The sequence below is a fragment of the Callithrix jacchus genome, chromosome 1 (assembly GCF_049354715.1).
Source record: "Callithrix jacchus isolate 240 chromosome 1, calJac240_pri, whole genome shotgun sequence".
Taxonomy (NCBI): domain Eukaryota; kingdom Metazoa; phylum Chordata; class Mammalia; order Primates; family Cebidae; genus Callithrix; species Callithrix jacchus.
The window spans coordinates 46,530,753-46,546,598 of NC_133502.1; the positions used below are offsets into that span (position 1 = coordinate 46,530,753).

General features: G+C 31.9%; 1 long non-coding RNA gene across 1 annotated transcript in view; it reads right to left on the minus strand.

Moving 5' to 3' along the window:
• Positions 1-3,048: 3,048 nt before the first annotated feature.
• LOC108589373 (uncharacterized) overlaps positions 3,049-15,846 on the minus strand; it is a 292,960-nt gene continuing 280,162 nt past the window's right edge. The window contains exon 6 of the long non-coding RNA XR_013525729.1: positions 3,049-3,181. This is a non-coding gene — a long non-coding RNA (uncharacterized LOC108589373). The remainder of the gene's footprint in view (positions 3,182-15,846) is intronic.

A 15,846-nucleotide genomic window follows, 5' to 3' on the forward strand; every position in this document is an offset into this window, starting at 1 on the left:
TAAATGTCCATCAACAGATTAATCAATTTAAAAAATGTGGTGTATATACACAACAGAATAATACTCAGTCATAAAGAAGAAAGATGTCTTGTCATTTGTGGCAACGTGGATGAGATTGCTCAACATTATATTAGGCCAAATAAACCAGACACAAGAAGATAAATGTTACATATTTTCATCCATTGATGGAAGTTCAAAAAATTAATCACTTAGAAGTAGAGAGTAGGAGAGTAGTTAATAGAGGCTGAACATGCTATATGGCAGGGGGAATACACAGAGGTTAGCTAAAGGAAATAAATTACATAGAGACAGGAGGAATAAGTGCTAGTGTTCTGCAGCATAGTAGGGTGACTATAGTTAACAAGAATTTATTGTATATTTTAAAACAGCTAGAAGAGAGGATTTTGAATATTCCCAAGACAAAAATGATAAATGTTTGAAGTGACAGGTATGCTGATTACCCTGAATTGATCATTACACATTGTACATACATTTATTGAAATATTACTCTATATATAATAAATATGTAGAACTATGTGTCAACTAGAAATTTTGAAAATAAAAAATTTTAAAACATATTACATATCAGAATTGCCCAAAAGGTATTTATACTTTCGCCACTCCATTATTGCCTCTAACATATGGTATATAGATAAATAAACTGAGGCTCAAAAGTTTAATGAATGTTTTCAAGTTTTTGGAGTTGGAATGAATATGCTAAAATTTCAGCCTTTTTTTTTTGTGAGTATATAGCCCAGGATCTCTTACCAACTGTCTTTAATTTAATTGACTTTTATTTGTATAATGACTAAAAATGACTTGAAGTTATCCTCCTTTTCTTAATAAGTGACTTCTAGTGAGGCTATAGATAGAGCCAAATTCCATAAATTGAACTCTGTTCTATGATTAATTCACTAAATCAACATTTTTTAAATTGGGAGTCTAAAATTAATTTGATGAGTTATGAATTATCTTTAAAAATAAAGAAAATATAGAATCTAATACCAGGCATAAAATTAACATTATTTCAGATATCTATGTACATACATGTATTTCAGTATGTGCTTATGGTTAACATGAAGAAAAACAGGACTGAATGTGGTAATTATGCCTGTGATCTTAGAACTTTGTGATACTGAAGTGGGAACATCATTTGAGGCCAGGAGTTTGAGACCAGCCTGAGCAACACAGCAAGACCCCATCTCTAAAGAAAAAAAATGAAAAAGCTGTGCCATGTACCTGTAGTTCCAGCTACTCAGGAGGCTGAGGCGGGAGAATCACTTGAGCCTGGGAAGCTTCAGTGATTTGTGATTGAACCACTGCATACAGCCTAGGCAACACAGACACTGTCACAAAAAAAAGAAAAAAAAAAAAAAAGAAAAGAAAAGAAAAGAAGGGAAAAAAAGAGAAAAACAGATTTGTCAGTATGAACAATATTTTTAAAGCCAGTGCACTAAATAATGGCATTAGCGATGTTACAATTTATATTAAGGTAAGAGAAGTAAGAGGAACATGAGGTCTCAAAAATAAATACTAATTCTAGAAATAAATAAAAAATAAGCTTGAATAAAGCTCTTAATAGCAATGGTATCAATAACATTACCAATAAAAACAAATCAGCTAGCTATGCAATTTGCTTTATTTAGTCTTCTCAAAAACCCTGTGACACTGGTCTTATTTTATCCCTTTTGTACAGATGATGAAATTGAAGGATAAAAGTTCAAATAACTAGCCTGAGATAATTTAGCAAATAATAAGGCTAAACAAGGGTTTCTTAAACCTGCTGGATGCCAAACCCTAAGGTCTTCCTGAAGACTTGTGCCCTGCTGAGAGGAAATAAGTACTACTCTCACAGTGCACTTTTTCAGGAATACATTTGTGTTAACATGTATAAAGACCATGCAATAGGAAATAGCTGAATGTACTGGTTTTCACAATTATTTGAATCATGCCACGCCTCCTGACATATAAATACCCCACCTGTTTGGAAACCCATTCTCAGAAATAAGTAGCTTCAAAACAGATATGGAAGTTTATTCTACAGAAGATTGAGGGCTAAGCTGTAATTCACAGAAATTTTGTAACAACCCAGTTATGACTAGAGTAGTACAAACAGAAACATCCAACAATAGTGAACTTATTTTAATATATTTTAAATATAATTATATTAGGCAATTATTTTAAATGATGTTATAAAACTACTTAACAACATAGAAATAAATCAATACTGCAACATGCAGATAAAAGCAAGCTATAAAATAATTTTATCCTATTTATTAAAAATAAGAAGTATCCCTCACCATTCATATCTATTTGGTTTCTCTTTTTGGATGAGAACAATTCAGAGAGTGAGTCTGGATAGTGAGTTTGAGGGATGCCAAATTATCCAAATCTATTTGTTTGCTGTGTTTTGAATATCAAACAACAAAAGTTTAAAGACTGAAGGATTCATGTGAAACACATCTAATCTTTTTTCTACGTTTAGATAGAGTTCAAAAAGAAAAACACACACACACACACACACACACGCACACACACACATATTTTCATAAGCAAGGCATGAGAGCACAGAGAAAGTGAAACACCCTGAAAGACTAGAAGATCCTCATCACCAAGCACATACACAATCTGAAGCATGTGCTCTTTGAGTGATAAATGGGGTTCGTTTCCTGTCTCTATTTTAATTTTTGTTTCAGTACACTTAAATTTTGTTTGTTTTTTTAAAGACAGGGTTTCACCATGTTGGTCAGGTTGGTCTTGAACTCCTGACCTCAGGTGATCCGCCCGCCTTGGCCTCCAAAGTGCTTGGATTACAGGCATGAGCCACCATGCCTGGCCAGTACATTTAAATTTTTTTACTGGATATGTACAGTTGACTTTACCTTAGTTAAATGTACATAAATGCCAGGCGCAGTGTTTCATGCCTATAATCCCAGCAATTTGGAGGGCCGAGGCAGTCAGACTACCAAAAGTCAGGACTGTGAGACCAGCCTGGCCAAGATGGTGAAAACCTGTTTTTTACTAAAATACAAAAATTTTCTGGGTGCGGTGGCACATGCCTGTAGTTCCATCTACTTCAGAGGCTGAAGCAGGAGAATCTCCTGAACCTGGTTGGTGGCGGTTGCAGTGAGCCGAGATTGAACCAATGCACTCCAGCCTGGGTGACAGAGAGAGATTCCATCTGAAAAATAATAACCATAATAAGTAAATGTACACAAAGTAGAGCTACATTGTATACATCTGTCTATATGTAATATGTATATGTGTGTGTGTGTATATATATGTTTATTTATTTATTTATTTATTTATTTTTTTTTTGAGACAGAGTTTCGCTCTTGTTACCCAGGCTGGAGTGCAATGGCCCGATCTCGGCTCACCGCAACCTCCACCCCCTGGGTTCAGGCAATTCTCCTGCCTCAGCCTCCTGAGTAGCTGGGATTACAGGCACGCACCACCGTGCCCAGCTTATTGTTTGTAGTTTTTAGTAGAGACGGGGTTTTGCCATGTTGACCAGAATGGTCTCGATCTGTTGACCTCGTGATCCACCCACCTTGGCCTCCCAAAGTGCTGGGATTACAGGCTTGAGCCACCACGCCCGGCCTATTTTAAAATAATTTACATAGAAGAAAATCTGAAAGGTTATATGTTATAATAGTAATGATGGCTACCTTCAGGTGGTGAGATTAGAGTGGATTTTACATTTCTTAACTTTGCTTAATTTTATTTTCCAAATGCTCTTAAAGTGAACATATATTGTTTCTATGATGCGTTATAGTTACTTCATATAGTAAACTAACACAAACAAATGGCAAATCCTTGTTTTGGGATAATAACATCAACTTCTAATTTACAATAGTTCCATTTTATAAATTTATGGATTAAATTTATTTAACCCATGAGTTCATGGATTAAATAAAAAGAACACAGTCTAGTTTTACCTCTAGAGCTTTCAGTCACAGCAAGTCACATTCTTCTTTTTCTTTGCCAACAAACCATACTTCCTGTGGTGTCATGCTGCTTTCTAGTAAGTGCACCTGTTTCTAGTTTATTGATTACCTTCTAATCCAATCTCATTGCTACAAAATAGACTAAATAGCAGTTATACACAAAACTCTTTTGCTTACTAGTCAAAATCACTTCGTTGCACAGTAAACGCAATATTTAATAATATATTCATAATATTGTGATTTTACAGATACAAATGAATTAATTTATGTAAGAACACATTCAAAAATCATGAAAAGAAAGGCCAATATTTGAATTAGTTTATTCATCAAACTGACTTTGAATTCCTTCATCCTGTAAAACCAAATTATTTAAAAACTCATTGAAAGAAGCCATACCCAATTCTCTATGTCAACAATATTTTATTCTTAAAAATATTTTTGGATAACTAATTACAACACATAACCCTAACTAGATATTGGAGCAGACTTTTAAATTTTCCTCCCTTAAATGTATCAGAAAAAATATAATATCTATATACATAAAATGATAAATCAGATGTATTGACAATTACAGATTCTAGATGAAGGATAAACATAAATTACTTATATACTTCTTTCAAATTTTCTGTAAGTTTGAAATTGTTTTGGAATACAAACCCACTAAATAACATTGGTTTTACTTTCTGTGTCTTCAAATTAAATAAATTACTAAGGCATTTTTTTAATGTGTTTGCTATGATTATGGATTATTTTATCTCCATATATTTGTCTAATTTTGCTTTATATTTTAAGCCAAATAATTACAAATAATGCCTGAAATTTACAATTTTTTTAACTGATGAATTCAAGCTGTTATAATTATAAATTCACTATTTCTATCTATATGTCTCTCTGTCTGTCCATCCTTCTGTCTGTCCATCTATCCATATATTCTCCATGTTTTAATACCCAAATGTCTATCAACATAGCCCCAGAAGCTTTCCTTGGATTATGCACAAATCTTTTTGTGTACTTTTATCTCAGGCACCACATTTTAAAGAAAAAGAATACTATCTTCCATTGAACTTGTATGTTATTTTCAGGTAATGTAATTACTGATACATTTGGCTTAAATCTGCCATTTTCCTAATTTTTTTCAATATTTTCTAGCTTACTTTTAGATTGATACCATTTTATAATTTATTTTGCTCTCATCCTGCTTCACTACAACACATTATTTCTTGCTTACATAACACATCATCTGAGATCAACAGAGCTCCACTCAATCAGTTTTTTTTCTCACTTCTAAGTTAAAAGAAAAACCCTTATCTGGTTCATGATGTTTTCCTAGCACAGAAAATAAAATGTTGATGAAGCCCTGTAATGGTTTTTAAAACTTGCTGAAAGGGAATATACCACTTTCATTCATGTACATTTCACTATCTAAAGTAAACCTTTGTCTCCAGATGTCATTGGAAGCAGTTTTCTTTCTCAAGAAAGGACACCACAAGTCAGATATATCAATAGACAGAATTTAAAATGCCCTCTATAAGCAATTTTGAATAATTGCAAATATTCATATAATATACCACAGTTTAGTAGTTTACACTTTGTTTTAAATGTGGTATTGCTATCCAACTATCATATTTATATTTCTATACACACATAAGATATTATCATTTTATATATATTTACTTTTTATTGTTCACAGAAAATTTTACAACTCTAACCATACTTACAATGTAATTTTCTTAGACTTTCATGAAAATCATTTATTATTCCTTTTACTGCAAGTCAGCTTGTAATCAGGTCTCTGGTTTGTTTGCCTAAAATGCCCTTTGTCATCTTCTTTTCCAAATTATACATTTTTTGTATAAAGAATTCTACAAGATTAATCATTTCCTTTCAAAATTTTGTAGATAACTGTTTTCTTATTTTCTTATTTTAACTATGTCTTTTGAGAAGTCATCTGTGAATATACATATTGCTTAAATAATGGCAAAATATATTTTATTTGAAGGTAACTAATATAAGATTTTTCTCTATCTTTGGCTTTCATCCATTTACTATTGTTTGCCTCGGTACTGGTGAATATTGTGTTATTCTTTTTGATATCCCTAGAAAGTTTGTTACTTCCTAATACTTAATTAGTATTAGAACGTTCTCAGCCATTTCTCTTCAATTATTTATTTGGTCAATAAAGATTTTAAGGACCATCAGAAAAAGTGTTCTTTAAATTCTAGTAGATTTTCACCATTTATTGTGAACATAATATAGTTATGCCAGATAAAGCGATGTATAATTTTTGTATTTTATTTAATTAATAAAATTTCTATACAATGTAGATTGTATTGTTCTATTTTTTAAAGAATTAAAAGTGATAATGCATTATACTAATTCAAATAGCTTTTTATGAGTGCTTCCGAATTATAAGCTCATTGATTTTAGGTCAGTAAATATATGGTCTTTCAATTAAATATGTTCAAATTCCTCTACTAGAATATTATTGAAATACTGTGAAACACGATCATATTCACAGCTCTATAATTAAAGTTTCTTTAAAAACTAAATATTTATTTTGTGCCACCGTGTTAGACACCCTGTAAGTTTGTCTTATCAAAACTAGTAATACTATATAAACTGCACCAATATTATTTATAGGTTAAAAATAAAACCCTAGTACTACAGGTATTAGGTATCTTGCCCACAATCAACATAGCTAAGTCCATGTAAATTACAAACTGTACTATTAGACATAATATTGTAATGATATAAAAAAAAAACAGAAAAAGTTAAAAACTCAAAAATCTTAAAGTTCTCAACATTAAAGAAACAATCACAAAAGAGATTGATCTAATCAGAATTGGTAACTGATGAACTGATAGCCTGATAATTAAAAACAACACAATGTGCGGCTACCTGTTGTTTTAAAACAGAAATTTTGGTAATTTGCTAAATAATTAAATAATTCACTAATGAAATGATATTTCACCCTTATTATTAAATAGTGGCTGTTTTAGTAAAATTGAGTACATACTTCTGTTTTAAATAAGAATGGAAACGTTGCACCCGGATTATAGGGTGATTTCAATTTTCTGAATCAAATTTCTAGGTTATGGAAGTAGTTTTATGATTTTTTCTTCTTTACTTAAACTGGAAAAATATTTTTGAAAATGATGGTATATGAATAACAAAAGCATTAGCTTTAATTCTGAGAAATCAGTGAGACCATAAACAGGACTTCAGTATTCCAGACAATTTATAATCTGAGTTGGCATATAAATATGAGTGTGTGTGTGTGTGTGTGTAGAAAATAATACAGTGAGAAGACAATATAAAATGCTTTTTCTGGGCCTGGCGCGGTAGCTCACGCCTGTAATCACAGGAGGCTGAGGCGAGTGGATCACGAGGTCAAGAGATCGAGACCATTCTGGTCAACATGATGAAACTCCGTCTCTACTAAACATACAAAAAATTAGCTGGGCATGGTGGCGGTGCCTGTAATCCCAGCTACTCAGGAGGCTGAGGCAGGAGAATTGCCTGAACCCAGGAGGCGGAGGTTGCGGTGAGCCGAGAAACTCCGTCTCAATAAATAAATAAATAAATAAATAAAATGTTTTTCTTATTTTGGCTGCCAGATTAGTATCATACTGAATTATTTAGGGTCATTACTTATGTGTTATGGTGTACATACCTAACATGAATAGAAAAATTAATCGAAAACAATAACTGTGTTTCTTTAAATTAGGTATCTCATGTAAACAACTAATACAAGCTCTTATTTCACAGAATGAATTTTACTTTTAGTTTGTATTACTATAGATTGCTAAAACTTTGATTACTTTTTTCCACTTTAAAATTTTCTCACTGTGTTGGGTGGAATGTGCTTTTCAACAGGATAGGCACTTAATTGGCACCATTTCCATGGAACTAAATTAAATCTGACAACGTGGTCTCACATTTAATTGGAATGGTAATTCCCCTTAACAGGGACACTTGCAGATAATTATGTGAGGTTCAAATGGGGCTAAGGTTCCATAGGAGTCTCAAAGGTTGTTGATTCTTCTTTTACTTCTACAACATCTGTCACCAATTATCCACTAACTGCCAAAGTTTGAACTCACTGTGGGAGACATTTAAAACCGCTTCTTACTTACTTTAGCTCAGAAATTTTGGTTACACCTGTTAAGATCTGAAAGAACGCTCTGCTTCTACCTTCTCACACTTATCACTTCAAACAGTTCTCCTACCTTTTTGACATAGGTCAGTGATGCGGGAGCTCGCCCCTGCTTCATGAAACTACATAAAATCTCCGGTTCTAAGAAAATTGACTGTTTTCTATTCTCTAATGTGTTATATATTCATAATTTAAAAATCCTTGTAACCCTCTTGTTGCCAGGTGGGACTGTCAATCATTATTATTCTGCTTTATAGCAGTTGAGTTTTGTTCCCTACTACTTTAACTATTATTGACGATCATTTTCTATATATTCACATGTGTGCATTGTTTTGTAAATGCTATGAATACCAGTGCTAATAGTTTTCAGTTGCTTTCTTCTTTACACAAAGGAAATTTCACACAGTGGCTAAAAGCTCAGGATTTATAAGTAAATACAGATGCAGGCATTAAACTCTCAAGCATTAAACACTTGTTTAATTTGGGCTATTATTTTATCTTGCTGAGCTTCTCCTTTCTCTCCCATAAAATGAATCCTATTTTATTAAATGATTAACAAATATACATAATGTGCCCCTACTTTGTACCACATAGGTCTATTTATTCTGGGGTATGTAATACTGATTTAAACAGATAGAAATCTTAACCATATGGAAGTTAACTCATAAGGGGACAGGTAAACAACAATTAGAAGAACAAATACTTTTGTATTCATAGGAATCCTACACAAAAATTCAGATGTGAGAACAAAAAGCCACATTTCTTTATTTTCTTAAAATCATATTAACTGACTTTAAAGTCTCATCTTATAATAAAGACAGGAAATTGAATCCACTGCAGTATTTGTGCTATGCTCCTTTCTCTAGGCTTTCACAACAGTGTGATTCAACTGTGGGATGAAAAGGCAGGCCAATTGCCCCATACCCTTATACCATCAGGGCCATCTTTAATGTGCTTCTAATCCATCCTCAGCAGTACCTTGGTGCTATGATATGATTTTGCAAATGTGTAATTTAAACTCAGTTATATCTTTTAGAATATTTTAAGCCAAACAATGAAAAAAAATCCACTTGGCATTAAAACCACCTCTCCAGGTTTCTGAACGTAATGGAATATAGAAAAACGAACTTTGGAATGCCACTCTCCCCTAGACCTGAACTAAATTAACACTCTTCTTCTTATTTCGACTTCTCTCTCCTCACAGGCATTCAGTTGTCCCCATCTATCATTTGTATACTTCCTAAGGAACTTAGGTTTCCAGAAAACAAAACCTAGTGTCCCTTTTCTGTAAGGATCTTTGCATTTTCTTCTTTACATACTTCACGTTATTCACAAGAGGAAGCACATTTGAGTGGGGCAGAGGAATACAAATAACTTTTGATTTGCTTAAAATTTGAGAAAATATTATAGAGACAAAATAGTTAATATCAAATTAATTAGTCATACCACAATTATTAAGTTGTATGAGACAATAAAGAATAATGTTATAACGGAGAGTAAAATGATGCTTTAGGAAGACCTTATACAGGATGATTATGGAAATTATTTAAATGGAATTACTTATATGGGATGGTCATAGAAATCATCTTTGAAAAGATAACACAGTAAAAAAATGGTATATTTTAAAACTGCTGTATGAAAACCTGGAGAAAGAGCTTCTGGAAACCTTAAAATCCACATGGTGAGATTCTCTAAAATAATAACAATTGAAAATGACATGAGACAAGAGTGTATTGAACAAAGAAAAGAGTAGTAGAAGAGGCAACTGTGAGAATAAACAGGGGTCCAGTCATATAAAACCTTGTAAAATATAGAAAAAGAATTTTGATTCTAAGTGCTGAGTGAAGATAATAATATGTTTACATGAACAAGTTACATGATTTTATTTTCATTTTTGAAAGATCCTTTGGCACCCACAGAGATGTTTGAAATAAAACCAGAGAAAAAAAGCAAGGGCATGTTTTAAGAAATCCCTGAAAGTGTCCACAACAAAGAAAAGGATGCTGAGGAGAAAAGATGAGACATCATTTTTGTAATGTGACTGTCAGATTCACACAGGCATTATACTCATGTAATAGTATAATTTGTGTCAACATCCTGATTATTGCTATGATTGGATATTTTGTGATTAGAGTTAGAAGCTAATGAATCTTGTGTAATATGGACATGCAGTTACCCTAAACATTGGCTTGTTTTTCTGGGTACTGTGATATTTGCTAACTTTAAACCATTTATGCTTTGTTTTCTCTTCTAAGTATGTATTCATTATTTTATCTAATTTTTAATAAATAGATTTATTTACTTATTTAATTTAAAGAGTCCCACAAAAATAAAAGCTTCAGGTCCTTTAACACACAAATAAGCATCCATTTATTCCATTTGCAATTTTGAATTATACACTAAAAGACACAAGAAAAGGCATAATTTATTTCAATTGGAATTCTCTTATTTATGAATAAAATGATTTGAAATAATCACATTATCATCATGTATATTTGGAAATGTCCTAGGAATATCTTGAAAACATGAATGAATATAGGCCAGCTCAAAAACAATTATTTCAAATGGATTGTTATATAAAATATAGAAGGATATTTTATATGTTTATATTTTGTGTAAATGTATTATAAAACTAACAAGTAGTTTACATAGAAGGGATTCTTTCTACTAAAATAATATTAAGAATAAAAAGCTGTTGAAGAAATATAACAGGAGTATGTGAGTATATGAGAAATTTCATTGTGATCTAAGGAGTCATTTTCCAGCTTAGATCATCAGCATCAAGAGATCAAGAGAAGTCATAAGGACATGTGGTCTACAACCTTCAGAGCTGAAACATTGCTTATCTCAGGTAGACATGCATAATTCAGAGTGAAGCCTAATGATTTTTCAGTTGCCATATCTGGCATAGTAAAAGCAAAGCCTACATTTTTGACCTGGAGTCCTTTATGCTTATAATAAAATTTTATTTTCTGGGTTTTATTTTTTGGTGTGTGTGTGTGTGTGTGTGTGTGTGTTCGCATGCGCGCGTCTGTGTGTGTTATATTCTTTTGGTATGAACCAATTTAAACTTGGTTTCTGTATCTATTATAGTCAAACTTGTTTAATGACTTTCTCTCTTAACGACGTTCACTGGGTGCAGGTTTATCCTAAAGGTATATCAAGCTAATGGAGTATTTTAGTACCCTCTTGATAATGATAACCTAATAATTTAAATTTGCAGAAGCTAAGAAGAAGGAAGAGGAAAATAGCAAGAGGAGAAAGAGGAAAGGTGGAGGAGGAGAGAAACATGATCAAACTCTATCAAATAAGTAAGTTTAGTATATACAAAATATAGTTGTTTTGTCTATATTAGCAATGAAAAATAGGAATTTGCAGTTTAAAATATGTCACAAAAGCATTAATACATAAATAGAAATATAATGTAAATACATAAATATAATAAGTACATATACAATAACATTAATATATAAATACAAATCTATCACTACAATAGCATAAATAATACATGTACATATACTGTGTATATATACACAGAATCTTAATGCTGAAAATTACAAACACTACAGAAAGAAACCAAATAAAGATTAATACATAAATGGAGAGATATATCATGTCCATAGATTGAATAGCTCATTAAAATAATAGAATACTATTTAACAATACAAAGTAACAGGCTATCAATTCACACAACAAAAAATACGAATCTTAAATATGAAGTTTTAAGTAAAAGAAACCATATCCAAAATGTACACTCTAAAAATTATGATATTCTTAAAAAAGCAAAATGATATATGTAAAAATAGGTCAATCATAATCAATGGTTGGAGTAAGAAGAAATGATCAATACAAGAAGCCACACAAGATAATTATTATAGGACAAAGATTATCTGTAAACCCCTGTCTGTATAGTACAGGATTGTAAACACAAGTCATTAAATATCTTTCAAAATTATTATGATAGTACTAATGACTATGTATTTTGAAATATTTATACCTAAGTATTTCAGATTTTGTTTTTGTTACTATTGGAAATAATAATTTATATTCTATTTCAAATTTCAGTTTTTCATTGCTGGTGTATAGCAAAGAAGTTGACATTTGTATATTAATCTTATATCCTGATACCTTGTTATGCTTATTAGTTCTGGTATTACTTTGTAGATTCTTTAGGGTTTTTCACATAAACAATCTTGTCATCTGAAAATAAAAATAATTTATTTTGTTTTAAATTTAAAAACATGTTAAGGTAGTTTTTACTCTTATTGCGGGAGTATAATATAGAATAGGAGTGAGCAGGGAGGACAATCCTGTTTCCAGTTTTACAAGTAAAGTGTCCATTTTTTCACAGTTGGATGTCTGGAGTTTATTTCTTTTTAATGGATGTTCTTGATCTTTTTGAGAAAGTTTGTATTTCTAATTTGTTGAGATTTTATATAATAAATGAGTATTGAATTGTGTAATGCATTGTGTATGTCAATTGACGTGATAATTTTATATTTACTTAAAAATTTACTCTGGTAGATTACACTGATTTTTGAATGTCTAATCTATCTTGTATATATAGTACATATCCCATTTGGTCATGTTTTATAATTCCGTCTATAGTTAGATTTGATTTCAATATTTTATTGAAGATTTTTCTATCTGGGTCCATGAGTTATTCATATAGAATTTTGCTTATAATATTTTTATTATTTATAGTATTGGCATAATATTGGCTTATAGACCTTGCAAAAACTTCCCTCTAATTTAATTTTCTGGAAACAATTGTGAAGAATTGCTAATGATTCCCTGTAAAGGTTTAGTAAAACTCAACAGTGAAGCCACCTTATGCTTGGTACTTACTTTTTGGAAGGTTTTAAATTATTTTTTCAAGTTTAATTCATTTATGTAGTACAATTCAGGTTATCTGCTTTTCCTTGTGTAAGTTTCAGTAGTTTGAATCTCTAATCTATGTTATCAAATGTGTGGGGACAGAGTTTTTCAGATTTCTTTTTTATCTTTCAATGTGCATGGAATCAGTGTTATCAGTAGTTAGGATATCACATTTATTTTACCTGTGCCCCACCCACTCTGCTTTCCCTAGTTAACCTGGCTAGAAATTTAATAACTTTACAGAAATTTTCCATAAACCAACTTTTGGTATTGTTGATTTTCTCTATTGTTTCACTGTTTTCAATTCCATCAATTACTGCTTTAATTCTATTACTGTTTTCTGCTTAGTTTACACTTAAATTGTACTTTTTCTCTTTCCTAAGATGGAAGCTTTCTTCTCTTCTAATATATACATTTAATTCTATAAATGTTTGCATAAGCACTATCTTCACTGCATCCAAATTTGTTTTGATAAGTTTTCATTGTTATTTTTTCTTAAAATTTTAAAAACTTTTTTTGAGATTCTTCCCTTACTAAAGGTGTATATAGAAGTGTGATGGTTAGTTTCCTGGTATTTGGGAATTTTCCTAATTTTATTATTGATTTTCAGTTGAATTATATTGTCTTCTGATAACATATTGTGGTTAATTTTTAGTTTTAAAACTAGTTAAGATATACTTTATGGTTCAAAATATAGTGTATTTCAGTGGATGCTCCATGTGAGCATGAGCAGAATGCATAATCTAATTTCACTAGATGAAGTATTTTGTAAACATCAATTTGATTAATTAGATTGATAGTCTCATTCAGATCAAGTACATCTTTGCTGATTCTCAGATTGCTTTACCTATCAACTAGTAAAAGAAGGGTGTTTAACTCCTCAAATATAGATTTATCTTCTATTAGTTTTTATCTAACATATTTTGACACTTGAATGTTAGGTGGTGTGATGGTTAATATTGTCAACTTGACTGGATTGAAGGATGCAAAGTATTGATCCTGGTTGTGTCTGTGAAGGTGTTACCAAAGAAAATTAACATATAAATTGAGTGCCTGGAAAAGACAGACCCACCCTTAATCTGGGTGGATACCATCTAATCAGCTGCCAGTGCTGCTAGAATATAAAGCAGGCAGAAAAACATGAAAAGGTTAGACTAGCCTAGCCTCCCAGCCTACATCCTTACTCCCATGCTGGATGGTTTCTATCCTCAAACATCAGACTCCAGGTTCTTCAGTTTTGAGACTCAGACTGGGTTTCCTTACTCCTCAGCTTGCAGACAGCCTATTGTGGAACCTTGTAGTCATGTGAGTTAATACTTAATAAACTCCCTTTATATATCTCTATCTCTGTCTCTCTATCTATCTAACCTATTAGTTCTGTCACTCTAGAGAATCCTCATGAATAGAGGTGCACATACAGTAATAATTATGCTTTTTTGATAATTAACTACTATAACATAATGTAATGCTCATGCTCATCTTCATCCTTATACTCTTCCTTATTTTGTTTGTTTGTTTTTTTGTTATTCTATGCAGGGACATTGTCTCACTCTATCACCCAGATTTCAGTGCACTGGCATGATCATGGCTCACTGCAGCTGTGACCTCCTAGTCTTATGTGATCCTACCACCTCCTACTTCAGCCTCCCTTGCAACTATAGGAAGGTACCACCATGCCAGCTAATTTCTGTATTTTTGTAGAGATGAGGTTTTACCGTCTTGCCCAGGCTGATCTCAAACTCCTGAGCTAAAGCTATTTATCTGCATCGGTCTTCCAAAATGCTGGAATCACAGGAATAAGTCAATGTGTCCAGTCATCTTAGTTATTTTGACATGTGCTTCATCTGAAAATTAATATAGCGTTTTATAATTAGCATTTTATGGGGCAAATTTATCCATCCCTTTACTTTTGAGGTGTCTGAATTTTTATATGTAAAGTATATTTCTTGATACGACATAATAGCATGTTTTGTTATTTTTTTATTTTTTATTATATATCTTCACAAGGAACAATATGATGTTCTGACATATGTAGAAAAAAATAAATCAAGCTAATTAACATATCCATCACCTCTACAACTTATATTTTGTGGTGATGTATTTGTCCGTTCCCATGCTACTATGAAGAAATACCCATGACTAGCTAATTTATAAGGAAAATAAGCTTAATTGACTCACAGTTCCACATGGCTGGGGAGGCCTCAGGAAACTTACAATCATGGCAGAAGGCACTGCTTCACAGAGCAGTAGGAAAGTGAATGAGTACTAAGCAAAGGGGAAAGCCCCTTATAAAACCATCAGATCTCTTGAGAATTCACTTATTATCTTAAGAACAGAACGGGCAAAAAATGTCCCCATGATTCAGTAATAGTCCTCTTGGTTCAGCCCTTGACATGTGGGGATTATAATTTAAGGTGAGATTTGTGTGGAGACACAGAGACAAACACTTTCAGTTGTGAATGTATAAAATCTCTACTTTTAGCAAAATAAACATATTCCTCCTGTCAGAGTTTAAATTTATACCCTTTTTTCAACAGCTCACCTTTTTCTATCTCCCACCAATACCATCCCCTGTAATCAATATTCTACTCTCTGCATCCATTTTTCCATGTGTTCTATATTTTCTGTATAAGTGAGATTATGCAGAATTTGTTTTTCTGCTGCCTAGCTTATTTTACTTAGCAAAATATTTTCCAGGTTAAGCTATGTGGTAAAAAAGAACATAATTTCCTTTTTTACAGCTGTTAAGTATTCCATTGTTTGTACATACCACATTTCCTTTATCTGTTCATGCATTGATGGACACTTATGTTGCCTCATAACTTGGCTATTGTGAATAATGCTGAAGTAAATGTGAACAGGCAG